Source organism: Chiloscyllium punctatum, chromosome 14 (assembly GCF_047496795.1).
Source record: "Chiloscyllium punctatum isolate Juve2018m chromosome 14, sChiPun1.3, whole genome shotgun sequence".
Lineage (NCBI taxonomy): Eukaryota > Metazoa > Chordata > Chondrichthyes > Orectolobiformes > Hemiscylliidae > Chiloscyllium > Chiloscyllium punctatum.
Genome location: NC_092752.1, coordinates 88,732,490 through 88,749,486, shown reverse-complemented (window position 1 = coordinate 88,749,486; position 16,997 = coordinate 88,732,490).

Sequence of the window (16,997 nt, the reverse complement as noted above, 5' to 3'; positions counted from 1 at the left end):
CTTAATGTTGGGTATGTTATCGGACAGACAGTTGTGATAAGGGAATGAGCGGACACGTGGAATTGTGACATTTTTGCCATTACAGAGATGTGCATGATGGAGGTCAGGGCTGACAATTCAATATTCTGTGGTGCAAGAACTATCGGCAGCACAGGAGAGGGATAAAGGAGGAGCTGCTGATGCATTATTAGTCATTATGGAGTCAGTTGCTGCAGTAAGAAGGAATTAAATCGGAAAGAGAAGCTTAAAGCAGGTACAAATTGAGCAGGTCAATGGAGGCAATTACCATATATGCAAGGTAAAACTTAAAACGGAAGTAGAAGCGTAAATATGAGGCGTGATAAAACATTAGCGGGTAGTATAAGCGGGTTGAGAAAGATAGGGAGTAGTATCTGATTTGGGAGGGGCTTAGAGATATAGGGAGGGGTGTAGGGTTTGGAGTGGATTAGAGGGATAGGCAGGCGTGCAGGGTTTGAGAGAGTTATGGAGTAGTATATGGTTTGAAGGAGGTTGGAGAGATAGAGAAGGGTTATGGATTGGAGGGGGTTGGACGGACAGGGAAATGTGTAGGTTTGGAGGGCTTAGAGAGATAGGGAGGCGTGCAAGGTTTGAGAGAGATACGGAGTAGCATAGGGTTTAGAACAGGTTAGTGAGATAGGGAAGGGTGTAGGGATTGGATGTGATGAGAGAAGTAGGGAAAGGGTTCGGTGGGGTTGAGTAAGTAGGGAGAAGTATAGGGTTTAGAGGGTTCGGAAATATAGGGAGGTGAGCAGGGTTTAGAATGGGTTAAGGAGATAGAGTGTGGTGCAGGGTCTAGAGTAGGTTGAAGTGATAGGGAAGGGAGTAGTGATTGGAGGAGTTTAGAGAGTTAGTAAGGGGTGCAGTATTTGGAAAGCGTTAAGGAGATAGGGAGGGGTGTCGGGTTTGGAGGAAGTTAGAGAGATATAATAGGGGTACAGTGCATGGAGAGTGTTTATAGAGATAGCAAAGGCAGTAGGGGCTGAAGGAAGTTATATCGATGGGGTGGGTGGAAGGTTTGGAGGAGGTTATAGAGATAGAGAGGAATGCAGGGTTTGGGGAAGGAGAGAGAGATAGCGAAGGGGGTAGGTTTGGAGGAGGTTTGAAGCTCATTGTGTCAGATCAAACACTGACAGAAACATCCTGCTGACTGCCCTCCCTAAGCCTCACGGTGTCAGATCAAACACTGACACGGAAACCTCCTGATGACTTCCCTGCCTGAGCTGGTGGATCAGTGTCCCTCTACATTGAACAACACTTGGAGGAAGCACAGAGACTGACAGAGCTGGCGGATGTATACTGGGTGGGCCATTTCAAAACCACCACCAAGAGGAGCTCAGCAGCAGCGTTGCTGATTGAGGTGGTTGAGTTTAAAAGGACACAGCTGCTTCACTGTGTCTGCACTGGGTCAGGGGGAATGACTGATAGGGAGAAACATCCTTGACCTCATCCTCACCAACCTACCGGCTGCAGACACATTGTTCGATGACCGTATTGGTAACGGTGAACTACCGCACACAGTATTTTTGCAGACATTTTCCACTTTTATATCGTGAAGACCCCCTGTGTATATGTGACACCATCACTGTGCTCAACGGGGCAGATTTCCAATAGATTTTGGAATTTTGCAGTGGCCTGTGTGAGGTGGTTCGGATCATACCAACAGCAGCAGAATTGTACTCCAGCATAATTTTCGCTATCACTGCCTGATATATACTCCACTTTATCCTGGCCGTCAAGCCAGGGATACACCCTTGATAAAAGGAGAAAACAGGAAGGCCTGACTATAGTAGCACCAAATACACCTCAGAATGAGATGAAGTTACTAAATTGGGCCACTTACTCATCACATGGTATAAATAGCAAATGAGCCACAGACGTAACCAGTGAATCAGACCTAATCTCTACAATCCGGGTGAGTGGTGGTGGACAATCACACAACTCACTGGAGGAGAAGAATCCACCAATACCACCTTCCTGAATGATGGAAGGGCTTAGCACAACAATAGAAATCTAAGGCTGAAACATTCACAGCAATGTTCAGACAGAAATATCGATGGGATGATCTATTTTAGTCTCCTCCAGATGGCAGTCTTCAGCTAATCCGATTCACTTTGTGTGGTATTAACAAACAGCTGGAAGGATTGGAGAATGCAATGTCTGTGGGCCATGATAACATTCCATTCAGGCTGTTCCTGCTGGGATACAGCACTGGGACCTACCTGACAATGTGGGAAACTATCCGGGTGTGCTCTGTACTCACACAGACAAAACATCGGACAATCAGTAACTACCCCATTGCTCTAATCCCTGTCATTAATAAAGGGATGGCAGATGTCATCTACAGTGGGATCAAGCAGCACTTCCGCAGTACTAACCTGCTCGCTAAAGCTCAGTTTGGGCTCTCATCCCTTGGGCTCATTGAAGCCTTGGTTTAATGATGTACAGCAAGAGAACACATAGCTGAATTCGAGAGGTGAGGTGACAGTTACTTTTTACACGATCATAACTGCATTTGACCAAATGTCGTATCCAGGATTAGCGGCAAACAGGAATCGTCTGCACTGGTAGATGTTACACCTGGTACAAAGGAACGTAGCTGGGGTTGGTGGAGAGCAGCCATCTCAGCTTCGCCACAGTACCCCAGGGGCGGGTTTCTGGGTAAGCCTGTAGATTAGCAATGTAAAGGTAGGGCACCATACTCTTACAGGATGATAGAGACAACTGGCGGTAGTTTTACTGGACAGTCATCATACCTCAAGTAAGGGAGAGATTGAGTAGGAAAGTCCTTTAGTCACCCCAGGAATTGAACCCACACTGTTGACATTAATCTGCATTATAAACCAGCCATCCAACTGATTGAGCTAACCAAATCCTCACGCAGCTCTGTGTGGTAGATATTGTAATACTATTCCGTTCAGATATGTTGTTAGACCCCTCTGGAGCGGGTGGAACTAGAAGCAAGCTTCCTGCCTCAGAGAAAAGGACAGCATCAGTGAGCTATAAGAGTGCTCTCTGTCCTAGGCCCTATAATTTTCAGCTGCTTCATAAATGACTGTAAAATCAAAAGTGGTGATGTTTGCCAATGATTCGACAGTATTCAACACCATTCATGATTTACTCAGATACTGAAGCAGTCCTTGTCCAAATGGAACAGGACCTGGAAATATGCAGGTGTGTGCTGAACAGTGACAATCCCATTTCCTTTACACCTGTGCCAGACAACGATTACCTCTAACAATGAAAAATTGAAACACATCCTCTAACGTTCAATTCCACCAACATAACTGAACACACACCAAACAATATCGCGGGGATTATCGTTAACCTGAACTGGACTGACCATATGATTTCATTACCCATTCCTGTGAAGGGCTTATGCTGAAATATTGACTTCTCCTGTACCTCAGATGCTGCCTGACCTGTTTTACTTTTCCAGCGCCACTCTTTGACGCATATAAATTCTTTAGCTACAAGAATACGTCAGGGGCTCGAAAGTCTGCAGGAATAACTCACCTCAAAATTTCTGAAAGCATGTCCCCTATTGCTAAGGCACATGTTGAATGTGTGTGATTAAATACTTCCATTTGCCAGTGTGGGTGCAGCTTCACCCCTCATCCACTGATGCTCAGTAGCAGCAATACCTGCCATCTACACTGTGCTCTACAGAAATTTACCAAGGCTCCTTACAACGTACCTCTGAACCCCCGACCATCGAGAAGGTCAAGGGAAGCAGACACACGGGACCCCCACCATGTTCGCGTTCTGTTCCAAGCCACCTCCCATCCTGATTGGGAAGTATATTGCCGTTCCTTCAGTGTCACTGTTTTAAGTTCACTATCGATCAATAATTGCCGTCCCAATCACATTTCATGAATAAATTAACATAAAAGTATTGTCTAGACCTGTTTAATGCTGGACACGGTTTTGGGTTTTGTGAGCTCAGGCTGCTTGGTCCAGTCAGTACATTGCTGTTGTGAACAACTGAAGGGATATGATGTTTGAAAGAATCTGTCAGTCTCTCAGAGGCATGGCCTACATACCGAGCACCACAGACACTGGCATTGTCATCCCACATTACTGAGCTCTGAGATAGACAGAAGCAACTGAAAACGTACTCATATCTCACTGGAACATGTTTAAACACACAGTGACATTGTTGCCACGAAAAGGATTATGATGAATATTAGCAGGGTGAAAGTGAGGACTGCATATGCTGGAGATCAGAGTCAAAAAGTGTGGTTCTGAAAAAAAAAACTGGGACGTTCAGGCAGCATCTGAGGAGCAGGAGAATAGACTATTAGTTAAAAATATTTATAAAAGGGAAAGTAATTGTGTATTTTCAAAGTCCTTGTACTTAATAACAATTTGGTCTTGGGTGTGGCAATGAGACTCATCATTTCAATGCTACTTACCTGTGAGTTTACATCATATTGTTGTTATAACAGTGTACTGAATAAATGGGTGAATTTTGTGCTTATTGGATAATCTAAAAGTTGGTATTATGAAAGGCTATCGGACCTTCAGTAAAGAGACTTTACTTAATGGTTGTTAATGGTTAGAACAATGCTGTAAACATTTACACAGAGATTTCCAGCTCAAGTCACACAGAAGGTCGTTGGTTTGAAATCAAGCTGGCCATCAATGGAGCTGCACACTTCTGTTTGTATAGTGACATTGTGGGGCTAACATACACTGGATATTGTTTATGAGGGATTCAATGTCAGATGCCATGTGCTGCAGGAGTCCATCAACTTTATAACACCTTCATTCAGGATCGGGTCCAAGGTACAGAATTAGAGTTTAGGTGGAACACAAGAAGAGCTATCCTTGCAAGACATGGCTGTTTACAGGTCGTTGTAATAAATATTGAACTGCATCTGGACCAGCGCCATGTGCTAGTCCATTACCAGTCTGCCCCACACATCTCCCCGTTGTTCAGGTCTGTCTCTAACCAGTCTATTGTGAGGGATTGTGTGAGTAACTGCCCAGCTCCAGTTTGGGAGCTCTCCGGACAGATTGTGGAGATGGCCAGTATTTTGGAGGTCGTGGTGAGGCCCAATAACACTGTGTCTGAATTCAGGCTTTTCCTCAAAGTCATTTCCAACAGCTTTGCTGCCTGCAAGATGGTGTGTTCACTGATCTGAACATGAATCGGCTGTTTACTACAGTCACTGAATTGTGTAATAGTTAGGTATGCGCTCTGGTAATTCAATTATCGTTCACTTCAACTGAAAAACAATGATCATTGGTTTATTTTAAAATATGTAAGAAACAAAGTGATCTTAACTCTTCATTACAGAAAATGTGAAAGTGACCTGGTATCTATTTCCCTTGGACTAATCAAGCAACAGTCAGATATTGTCTGTAAAGCAGGATTCTGTGAACAGGACTATGTCCGAGGCAATATCACCACCCTCTCTGGTAGGTTCTGACCCACAGACAGGACACAGCCAGGCAGAGGGGGACAGCTCCTTGGTATATAGTCAATATAGGATGACATGGCGGATCAGTGGTTAGCACTGCTGCCTTATAGCACCAGGATCCCAGGTTCGATTCCAACCTCGGGCAACTGCTGGTTGGGTGCTTGCACATTCTCTCTGTGTCTGCGTGGGTTTCCTCCCACAATCCAAAGATTACAGCTCCGGTGAATTGGCCATGGTAAACTGCCCAAAGTATTCCTGCATTTGTCAGAGGAGGGTGTGTTGCTCTTCGGAGGGTCGGTGTGGACTGGTAGGGCCGAAGGGCCAGTTCCCATTCTGTAGGGAATCCAGTCTAATGATAGTGCTCAGCGTTGATGCTGGATCCTATGGCTGCTAGACTGCTTTGTTTCAGGTTATGGTAGAATTAATAAAAGCGAAACATATAATAGACCACATCGTCACCGATCTGCTGCAGATACACGTCTCCATTTCATATATCAGTAAGAATGGTTACTGCACAATGGGGAGCAAGGGCTACCTTCACATTTTGCAGACCCTCCTCACTATGATATGTAGCCCCTTTCGTACTGAATGGGTCAGAGTTTATACAGATTGAATAACCAATGATGATGCAGCCATGAGGTGCAAAGGGCCATCGGCAGCAGCAGAATCATACTCTGGACAGCTCATGCAGTCTGCAACTTCACAGCCAGACATAGCTCCCACTGTACAGTAACCATCACGGCCCGACATACCTCCCACTGTACAGTAACCATCACGGCCCGACATACCTCCCACTGTAAAGAAACCAGAACGGCTTAACATACCTCCCACTGTACAGTAACCATCACAGCCCAACATACCTCCCCTATCGCGAGGGGCATGGTAGCTCAGTTTTAGCACTGCTGCCTTACAGTACCAAGGTCCTGGGTTCGATTCTGGCCTTGGGTGACTAACTGTGTGGCGTTTGCACATTCACCCTAGGTCTGTATGGGTATCCTCCCACAGTCCAAAGATGTGCAGGCCAGGGGAATTGGCCATACCAAATTGTTAAGTGTTTTAGTCAAAAGGAAATGGGTGTGGGTGGCTTACTCTTCGGAGGGTTGATGTGGACTGGTTAGGCCGAAGGTCCTGTTTGCATACTGTAAGGAGTCTAATCTACTCTCCAAGGTTCATGTGAGGAATATGATGGAATAATCACTTATCTGAATGAGTGCAACTCCAATAGTACTCTAATCTGGATTTACTAGCAACAGGCAACACAGTTGTGTGGGGAATATCCTGTCTCACAAACTTGATTGATTATTTTGAGGAAGTGACAAAATTGATTGATAAGAGCATGGGGAGGGATATTGGCGGTTTGCACCTTAGCAAGGCCTTTGATATGGTTCCTTATGCAGGCTCATATAGAAGATGAAGTGAAAGGGGATCAGCAGTCAGTTAGTAAGATGGATAGAGAACTGCTTGGTCATTGAAGACAGAGTAGTGGTGGAACAGTGTTTTTGTGACTGGAGATCCGTAAATAGATTGGCGGAGTTGCAGATTTTGAGGATGATTGCCAGAGAATACAGCAGGATATAGGTCAGCTGCAGACTTGGACAGTGAAAACACCGATGCAACTTTATCTGGACATGATGCGACGTGGTGTGTTTTAGAAGGTCTAATGCAGCAGAGAAGAATAAAGTGGAGGGAAAAACTACTGATTGCATCAACATCCAAAGATATCTTCGTGTACCGCTCCACAGCTCCCTGAAAGTGGTAACACGGGTGGAGAGGGTGATCAAGAGGACTAACGACAAACTTGCAGACAGACATCCGAGCATGCAGTATGAAAATTAGCAGGTCATATTGCAGCTGTATAGAAACTTAGTTCGAGTAACATTTATAATATTGGGTACAGTACTGGTTGCCATATGAAGTTGAAGTGTTGGTGAGGGTATGGAAAACTTTTATCAGGATGTTGTCTGGTTTGGAGGGTATTAGTCAGAAGGAGAAATTGAACACACATGGTTTGTTTCCACCAAGGCATCATTGGCTATGGGGCTACCTGATAGATATTTACAAAATTATCAGAGGCATAGACAGAAGGACAGTTAGAGTCTTTTTTCCCCCCAGAGTAGAAATATGAATTACTCAGGACCGTAGGTTTTAGGTAAAAGGCAAAAAGTTCAGGAGATATGATAGGTAAGGCTTTTTTTTGCTGTTCCAGACAGAATGTGAAAATGCCAGAAATGCACTGATAGAGGGGAAGAAGCCAATAAAGCAAGGTTTAAGAGGGATCTTGGCACAAGTATGAGTAAGTAGGGAATAGAATGACATAGAGGGTATTGGAGCAAAAACTTCTGTTTTAACATTGGAAGGGCATCAGGTGTCAGTGCGGGTTTGCTGGGCTGAAGGGCCTGTTCGGTGCTAGACTGTTCTTTAAGTCAAGATTTGAGCGCGGGAGAGGGGAGATGCTGACTGAATGATTACTGATGATCAAGAGTCACATTATTGTGGATCCCTCAGCCCCCCCACTCATCAACTTGCAGCTTCATATCCTCCCCCACTGTGGGGAAACTCAATATGAAGAATTTGACATGAATGTCAGAGTTGGTACCTGGTGACCCCATCTCGCCGCTCGCTTCTGCAGCCTTCTGTCCTGGACACCAACGTATCGGGGGACGCCACATGAACAGAAGCTGCATGTACTCCACACCCACCAATTCTGGCATCTGTCACATGCCAGCCTCACCATGCCATCCCAGCACATGTCCGACCCACTAACAATATACTTCTGTATTTCAATGCTGCAGCTCAGGGTGCACTGACAACTCTCATTGCAATGCTGCTGCAAGGACACTGTGCTCAGGTACACACACCCAGCTCATGGACTGTGCCTCTGGGCTGCTCATTCCGTGTTTGTACACACTCACTTTAAGCTGACTTGAATGCTCACAGAATTATTGCCTTGTCTTACCCTGCCCTCAACAGTGTTTCCCCTCAGCCAAATCTACCGGGCTCACCCGCCTGCTGTACTGTCTTGGTGTTTAGCACAGACACAAACTCAGAAAGCTGAATATCATTGTCAACAGTCAGTCAAGGTGCCCAGCACAGTGAGTCAAGAGGAGTCTCAGATCCCTGTCCGGGAGTTTGGACACGGTCAGTCAGCCTCTTGTGGTTGTTAGGGTCAGGATCCCCTGTGAGGGAGTGAGGAGCTGAATGTTGGGATATCTCATACCCCTCTTAGCTCTTTCTGCCCTATTGTGGGATAGTTCCTTCTGGAATGAGAGAATTATCAAGACGTATCAGGGAGATGGAAGTGGTTGGTACAGCTGTTAGTGCTGGGGCAGCTGAGGGAAAGGTGGGGAGGTGTCCTGAGTGAGAGAGGGACCGAGAAGAGGTTAGAGAGAGACCGAGAGAAGGTGCTGCACTCAGTGAGAGTAGGAGAACATGAGTCTTGGTGGGAGATGGGTGCAGTAACAGACACACACACACACACACACACACACACACACACACACACACACACACACACACACACACACACACACACACAGAGAGAGAGAGAGAGAGAGAGAGGGCAAGGTCACAAACTGCAGATGGTGGCACTTACCCCGTTCACTGACGTCCTTCCTACACTGTTGGGCATTCACCCAAAAAGGTTGGCACCTCACTGCCCCACGGGCCAATCTCAGACAAGCTAGCAGGTCTGGTGCCATGGCTTCCCCCGCCAGTCATAGAGTCATAGAGATGTACAGCATGGAAACAGACCCTTCCGTCCAACCCATCCAAGCCGACCAGATATCCCAACCCAATCCAGTCCCACCTGCCAGCACCCGGCCCATATCCCTCCAAACCCTTCCTATTCATATACACATCCAAATGCCTCTTAAATGTTGCAATTGTACCAGCCTCCACCACAGCCACTGGCAGCTCATTCCATACACGCACCACCCTCTGCGTGAAAAAAAGTTGCCCCTTAGGTCTCTTTTATATCTTTCCCCTCTCACCCTAAACCTATGCTCTCTAGTTCTGGACTCCCCGACCCCAGGGAAAAAGACTGTCTATTTATCCTGGAGGAAGATAATGTCCCTGTCCTGCATCATGCCATCCACCAGAACCTTAGGGGTTCAGCCACAAAGTGGGGCCCACAGTTTAATACCTTTCCCAATCCACAGCCCTCCACCACCCTCCCTCCCCCCACCCCTCCACAACACCGCTGTCATGTCCAGGGCAGTTTCGGACTGACAATTCAAGATTGTAATGACTTTTTAGAAATGGCATCTGTAGCAGGGAATCCGGTGCATTCTGGGAAACCTGGGCAGTGGGCAGTTTTTATACCGATAACAAAGTGGAAAATAATCATTGGGCTCGTTTCATATGAAAGAAGGGACATAGAGACAGGGAAGTTAGTTAATGAGGCAGTTTCGGGATGTTGTTATTATGAGAACATTCACTTAGACTTACATAGAAAATAGAACATAGAACAATACAGCACAGACCAGGCCCTTCGGCCCACGATGTTGTGCCGAACATTCGTCCTAGCTTAAGCACCCATCCATGTACCTATCCAATTGCCAATTTAAAGGTCACCAGTGATTCTGACTCTGCCACTCCCACAGGCAGCGCATTCCATGCCCCCACCACTCCATGGGTAAAGTACCTACCTCTGACATCCCCCCTACACCTTCCACCCTTCACCTTAAATTTATGTCCCCTTGTAACACTCTGTTGTACCCGGGGAAAAAGTCTCTGACTGTCTACTCTATCTATTCCCCTGATCATCTTATAAACCTCTATCAAGTCACCCCTCATCCTTCGCCGTTCCAATTCGAAAAAGGCCTAGCACTCTCAACCTATCCTCGTACGACCTATTCTCCATTCCAGGCAACATCCTGGTAAATCTCCTCTGCACCCTCTCCAAAGCTTCCACATCTTTCCAAAAGTGAGACGACCAGAACTGCACACAGTACTCAAAATGTAGCCTTACCAAGGTCCTGTACAGCTGCAACATCACCTCACGACTTTTGAATTCAATCCCTCTGCTAATAAACGCTAATACAACATAGCCCTTCTTACAAGCTCTATCCACTTGTGGAGACAAACCCTCCATGAAACTGACAGAAATGAGATTGGCCAAGTCAAAAGATTCAGGCCCTTGTCTTATGCAGATTTTGTCGTGCAAACTATTGTAAGTTATATAATTAAAGAGAGACAGGACCTATACAGGAGATTCACATCTTTAAAAGAAGCTGGGGAGAAAAATCCCCTGCCATGTTTGCTCATTGTCCATCATTTTCGGTTCCTCACGGAATAGAGGCAAAGTGTCAGAGATCTGCAGATATTGTAGCTTAGTTTAGTATGAAGCAAGGGGCTGACTGAATACTTACAGATCGGAATTCTGCGAGGCAGTAAGAATGGTCCCTTAGAAAATCCCAGAGGAATCCAGGACTGTCAGTCTGAATTTCTGCAGGGAAAGCTGTGTGTAATTAATCAGGCTGTTTAGTTTTCATGCAGAGACTTGTACAGTTGACGTGACTTCCTCGATTTGATGAACGGACACATAACAGATGGAAGCTAGGAGGTCCAGTTGATGGAAACTAGGAGGTCCAGCAACCTGGAGAAGTGCAAGTCAATTCATTTAGAGACAGCAATCAATAGAAAGAATACACAATAAGTGAACATACAGTCAGTGTGGACAGATCCTAGTATAAATAACTCCCTATTCCTCACTTTTTTTTGCTTTGACAAAGGGTCAATTAGACTCGAAATGCCAGCCTTTTCTCTCCTTACAGATGCTGCCAGACCTGCAGAGATTTTCCAGCATATTCTGTTTTGGTTTCAGATTCTAGCATTCGCAGTAATTTGCTTTTACCCTGAAGCTCGTCGATAATCTAGATAAGGCAGCAAATGGCAACATTTACTCTCTCAGTCCAGGTGCAGAATCTAAGAGCAGGAAAATTATACTAGAACTGTATAAATAATTAGTTCAGTCACAGCCTGTGTGTTGCATGTAGTCCTGGTCACTATATCACATGGAAGGATGGAATTAGAATGGAGAGTGTACAGGAAGAATGTGAGGATTGCAGATGCTGGAAATTAGAGTCAAAGAGAGTGGTGTGGGAAAAGCACTGCATATCAGATAGCAGAGTCCCGCGAGAATTGACTTTTCGAGCATGTTTCACTCTTGGAAATGGTACAGAAGAGATTTGTTATCCTGGGAAAGTGATAATGCAGTTATGAGGAAAGTTGAGAGTGGAGGATGCTGAGAGGAGATTTGATAAACCTGTACGGGTTGTCGAGGGCCTGGATAGAGAGGGAGAGACTGTCTTGTTCTTATTGGAGAGCTTAGTTACCAGCAGCAAATATTTAAGGTAATTGGTTGAAATATTAGAGACGTGGTGAGGAAAGTTGTTATTTCACCCAGAGTAAGGAAGGGATCTGGGAGTCATGCATGGATGCGGAGTCGAGGCAGAAACTCTGGAAATTTTTAATGATGTGCCAAGATCTGAACCTGAAGTCATACAGTCTCTGTGCTACCATAAAAATGATTGTTTTTGAAAGGATGATGCTGGGTGGTACCTTCTGTTTAGTCAGTGAAGACAATTTCGAGAATAATCTTCTCTGTGCTGTAGAAATTTCTAATATTTAGACAATATCTAGAGAATCAATACAAAGGGATCGGGGAGAGGACAGAGAGGAGTAGTATGTAAATTGATTAGCATCACAAAAATACCGAAATACAGCCTTTATATACAACGCTGCTTCACTGTGGTGGCCTTTTAACCTTCTTGTATAAATGCTGAAAGCCTTTGATTATCCGGTTCTCAGTCTTGGTCACATTGCTGCCATATCTGTCTTGTTTCATTCTATTTGTTCGACTGATTCATTGGCCTTGTTGACAAAACAGGAAGGAATTTGGGGATGATACCAAGTACCAGAAACCATGACGAATGTAAATTTGGGAAACGTTTACAGAGATAGGAAGGCGTGGGAAGACAGTGGGATATTACAGAGATATGGATTGTTCTAGGGGCTGAAGGACATTACAAGGACAAAGATAGTTTTAGAGTTTGGTTGAAGTGAAAAGTGAGCTGGATCAGCCAGATCAATAGTTTGTCTACAGTAAACTTGCAAAGAGAAACTCTCCACAAAACCTGATGAAAATGATTTCCATGTCTGTATGTATCAGAAACAGAATACGACAGATGTGGGAGATGGTGGGAGGGCTAAGTGGTGTTGGGAGAAGTGGTTAAGGCACACCAGGCCAACAGATAGAGCCCACACTGTGACAGATGAACTGATCTGTCCTACCATAGAGATTCGGGTCAATGATGCAGACTGAATTCACACCAGATGAAACAAGATTGGTTCTCATAAAATAATTTTCAATTGTAACATTTCAGGAAATGAGAATTTAATCTTATCTGAGGCTCTGTTGAGTTGACCCTGGTCAAGTATTCCTATCTGGGATTTGCTGTCTTTCAACAGTCACTTATGTTGTAACAATGTCAGTTCGGAGTCACATGCAGATATGGATACAGAATAGGTAAGTACGTTCAGAACTGAACAAGCCCAGCGCATGAGATATTTATAGATACTCGCATCCATTCTGGAAATGAGTCCCACAATCAGATCAGGGAAATCCCATGCTTCTTGACTTGCCTGAATATTGTCAGCTGCTCTCATCTATCCTGGAACTGATCTCCCAAATACGATTTGGAAGATTACAGATTCTGCCAAGCCTTTGGAGGGTCAGCTTCTCGCACCTATTCTAGTATGCAGTCCCACAGTTAGGATAGGCAGAACCCAAACTCAATAATAGGCCCATACATTTGAAGTTTAATAGCATGTTTTCCTCTTCAAACTATACCTAAACAGGCAAATCACATATTATTTTCCCTGTGCCTACAAATATCAGTCTCTGCAACCTCCCTCATGTTCTGTCACCCTTCCCATCTCTATAAATCCTCTCCTTTCTACAAACAGTCATACATTTATGACATCCTCCAAACACAAAATCTACCCCTACTCCCGTAAAGCCATTCCTCCTCCTGGAGAAGGTCACAGACATACAGGCCGATCAAGTTTGTGAATGAGATTAGAGATAATAAGGACGTTTTAGGTGAAGGGTTTGAGATAGAGAGCTTGCAGAAGACAAAAGAAAACCTTGTATTGGCACTGCAGGAGATTAATAAGATGAGGTTGTCTGAAACGAATGGGACTTTTCTTGGATGATTTCACAGCGAGTATTGCTGTAACGGGAGGAATTTCAGAGACAGTGATATTTGAAGGGGCTAATGAAGGTTCAAGATACATAGAGGTTTCTTTTGATCTGGTGGTGATTACAGAAATAAGGAGAGCTGGAGGTGTTTCCACTGATAGGGTGTGATTTTGAATGTGGAGGCTGCAGAGATTGGGACTTGTGTAGGGACAGAAGGTGGTTACAGAATCGGCAGAGCTGTAGGGACACGAGGATTTTACACAGAAGATCACCCATTGGTGCACGTTAGACAACAGGGAAAATTGTAGGGACTTGAGGAAGTTTAACAGATGGGCTGATTTGTAAGGGACGGAGAAAGGTGCACTGAATAATGAACAGTGTAATGGCTGGAGGAGATTATGGAGATCATGAGGTTTGTCAGGGCGGGAGGGAGTTAGTGACATTGATAGATTGATGATTGCGTGAGCTGGAGGAGATTGTAAAGATTGGGAGCTTTCTATGTATCGGAATAATTACAGACAAAGGGAGAGCTGTCAGGTGTTGAGAATTATTACAGAGAGAGGGAGTATTTAGAGGACATTGCAGAGAAAGAAGGTTATAAAATGGCCTGTATGAGTTACAGAGATAAAGAGGGGTGCTTTGATTGATGGATGTTTCAGCGGTAGAGAATGGATCGCACTGGATCAATGAGGTTATGGAGACACAGTATTATTAGAGTTGGAGAACTCTTGAGACTGCACCAAACCACACAGAAGTCTTAAGGCATAGAAGGGTGTCATTTGACCCATGATGGTTGCACCAGCTCTTCATCTGAGTTCGTGACAGAGTATTGATCGCCTACTTTCCCCCATACCGTTACACATTTCTTTTAGTCGCTCTAATCATCCAATCCCCTCTTGAACATGTCCATTGAACATCCATTTACAACACATCCAAGTGTATCCTGACTACTTCAATCAGATTTCTCCTGTTGAACATAACGTGAAATCTGTGCCCTCTCGTTTTTCCCTCCTTTTGTGAATGGGCACAGTTTTATCCAATCTCATCTATTCAGTCTGCCAATGAGTTTGAAGAACTGCATCCGATCTCCTCTTAGCCACCTTCACTTCAGTGAGAACAGTTGCAACATTTTCATTCTGACTTCATAACTGATCTTACTCATTCCTGGAAATACTCTTTTAGATCAGTTCTTCATCCTTTCCAATGTGTTCATATATGTCCTATCATGTGACACCCAGGAATGTATACGATACTCCAGTTGAGGTCGAATGTGTTTGATGCAAATTCAACATCACCTCCTTACTCTTGCCCTATCAATATTTATTCAGACAGGAACACTGTAGGCTTTGCCTATGTTTAATGTCCTACAAACTTCATTGATCTTTGCACATCCTCAGTTCCTGTATTCCTGCCTATTTTATATTATCTTTTAATGTACTTTTTGGAAATTTGCATTGTCTCATATTTAAATATGCCAAACTTCATCAATCACCTCTCTACTCTTTCTAAGAAGTTGGCGATGTAAGTTTAGAGCTCTACAATGTTTTCCTCACAGTTTACAATTTCCTTAAGTGCTGCGTCAACTGTAAACTTTGAATGGGTCCCTGCACAACAAATGTATATAGTTCATACATATCAAAATGAATGAGGTCCCCAAAACTGAATCCTGCAGAACTTCACTGAAAATCTTTCTCAAGCCTGAATTAAAAATCTAGTGACCACTCCTCTCGATTTCCTACCAATCAGTCAATTTTGTTTCCAAATTGATACAGTCCCTTTTATTCCATGAATGAATGGATGAATGAATGATTTAAGGTCACACATATCGAGGGGAAAAAACCGTGAAACACGTTTGTTGCCTGTGCCACAAAGATATTCCTCATCAATTTTGTACCTTTCTAGTGACAGAGCTTCCTCCTCTGTCACCATGGCCTGGGTGGGTTCGGCCACTTTGGTAAAGACAGAGATGAAGTATTCATCTCACACTCAGCCATTCCCCTTCTTCTCAGCATAAATCCTCTCTCAAGTGTGGAATCAGCCTTACTTCACCTTTTCGCACGCTCCCTTAGAGGTGTGACAACTTTATGTTGGCTCTCCGTTCCCTTATAAATCCCTCTGCTCTACCATCTCTACCCTAAAGCTTCAGCATTTCTCCTGGTTCACAATATTGTTCTCTATCCGACAGCTATTCAATTGTTCTTCTTCACCTTAACCTTTTGCTCCATTGTCATCGATGGACCATTGGGTTTGCTTACCCTGCCTTTCCTGTGTGAGGAACTATTCCTCGAACTGACCCAAGCCATTGATGGAGTCAAATGTTCAATTTTTATTTTTCTGACCAACTTGGTGTTCCGGCCATACTTTCCCAGATTCATTCTAACCACAGTGAAGGCAGCTCCCAGTCGATTAATTTTTCTCAAACTTAGTCAATCCACAGTATTCTCTGCCATCATCCTGAACATTATAATAAAATGATCATCGTAACTGAAAATATTCCCACCTGATACTGGATCCACTTTCCCCACCACTTTTCCAGGGTTCAACAGTACATGGATCCTTGGGGTGGGTACATTTTCCTGCAGAAAGCTCTCTTCCATGCAATCCGTCACTCCCCAGACACTGTCAGTATCCCAGCCTGTATCTAGATAATGCAAGTTTCTCAACACTATCACGTTGCCATCTCTGTATCCTTTTCACCAGTTGGTAGCCCACAGACGGTCCCTTACAGCGTAACCTTATAGGTTTTTTTTTAACTAAAGCTCCAGCCAAATTCATTCTGGACTTGATGGCATCAACTTAATCTCAGACTCATTAACTAACACTATCCTGAACCAATACTTCTACACTTTATCCTTTGCTTTCCTTTATATCATTTTTGAAAACGTTATTCTTTGGGCTCCATACATCAGGAAGGATGCATTGGACCTGGAGCAGGTCCAGAGGAGGTTCACAAGAAAAATCCCAGGAATGAAAGGTGTAACAGATGAGGAATGTTTGAGGACTCTGGGACTATACGTGATGGAGTTTAGAAGGACAAGGGGACATCTGATTTAAACTTACAGAATACTGAATGGCTTGGACAGAGTGGACGCAGGGAAGATGTTTCCATTTACAGGAGAGACGAGTAACCAAGGGCACAGCCTTCGAGTAAAGGGAAAACCTTTTAGATCAGAGATAAGGGGAAACTTCTTCAGCCAGAGAGTGGGGAATCTGTGGAAGTCAATGCCACAGAAGGCTATGGATGCACGGTCATTGAGTAGATTTAAAACACAGATAGAAAAGTTCTTGATTGCCATGAGATCAAAGGGGGAAATAAGGAAAACGGGCTTGAAAAACCGAACAGTCAAACG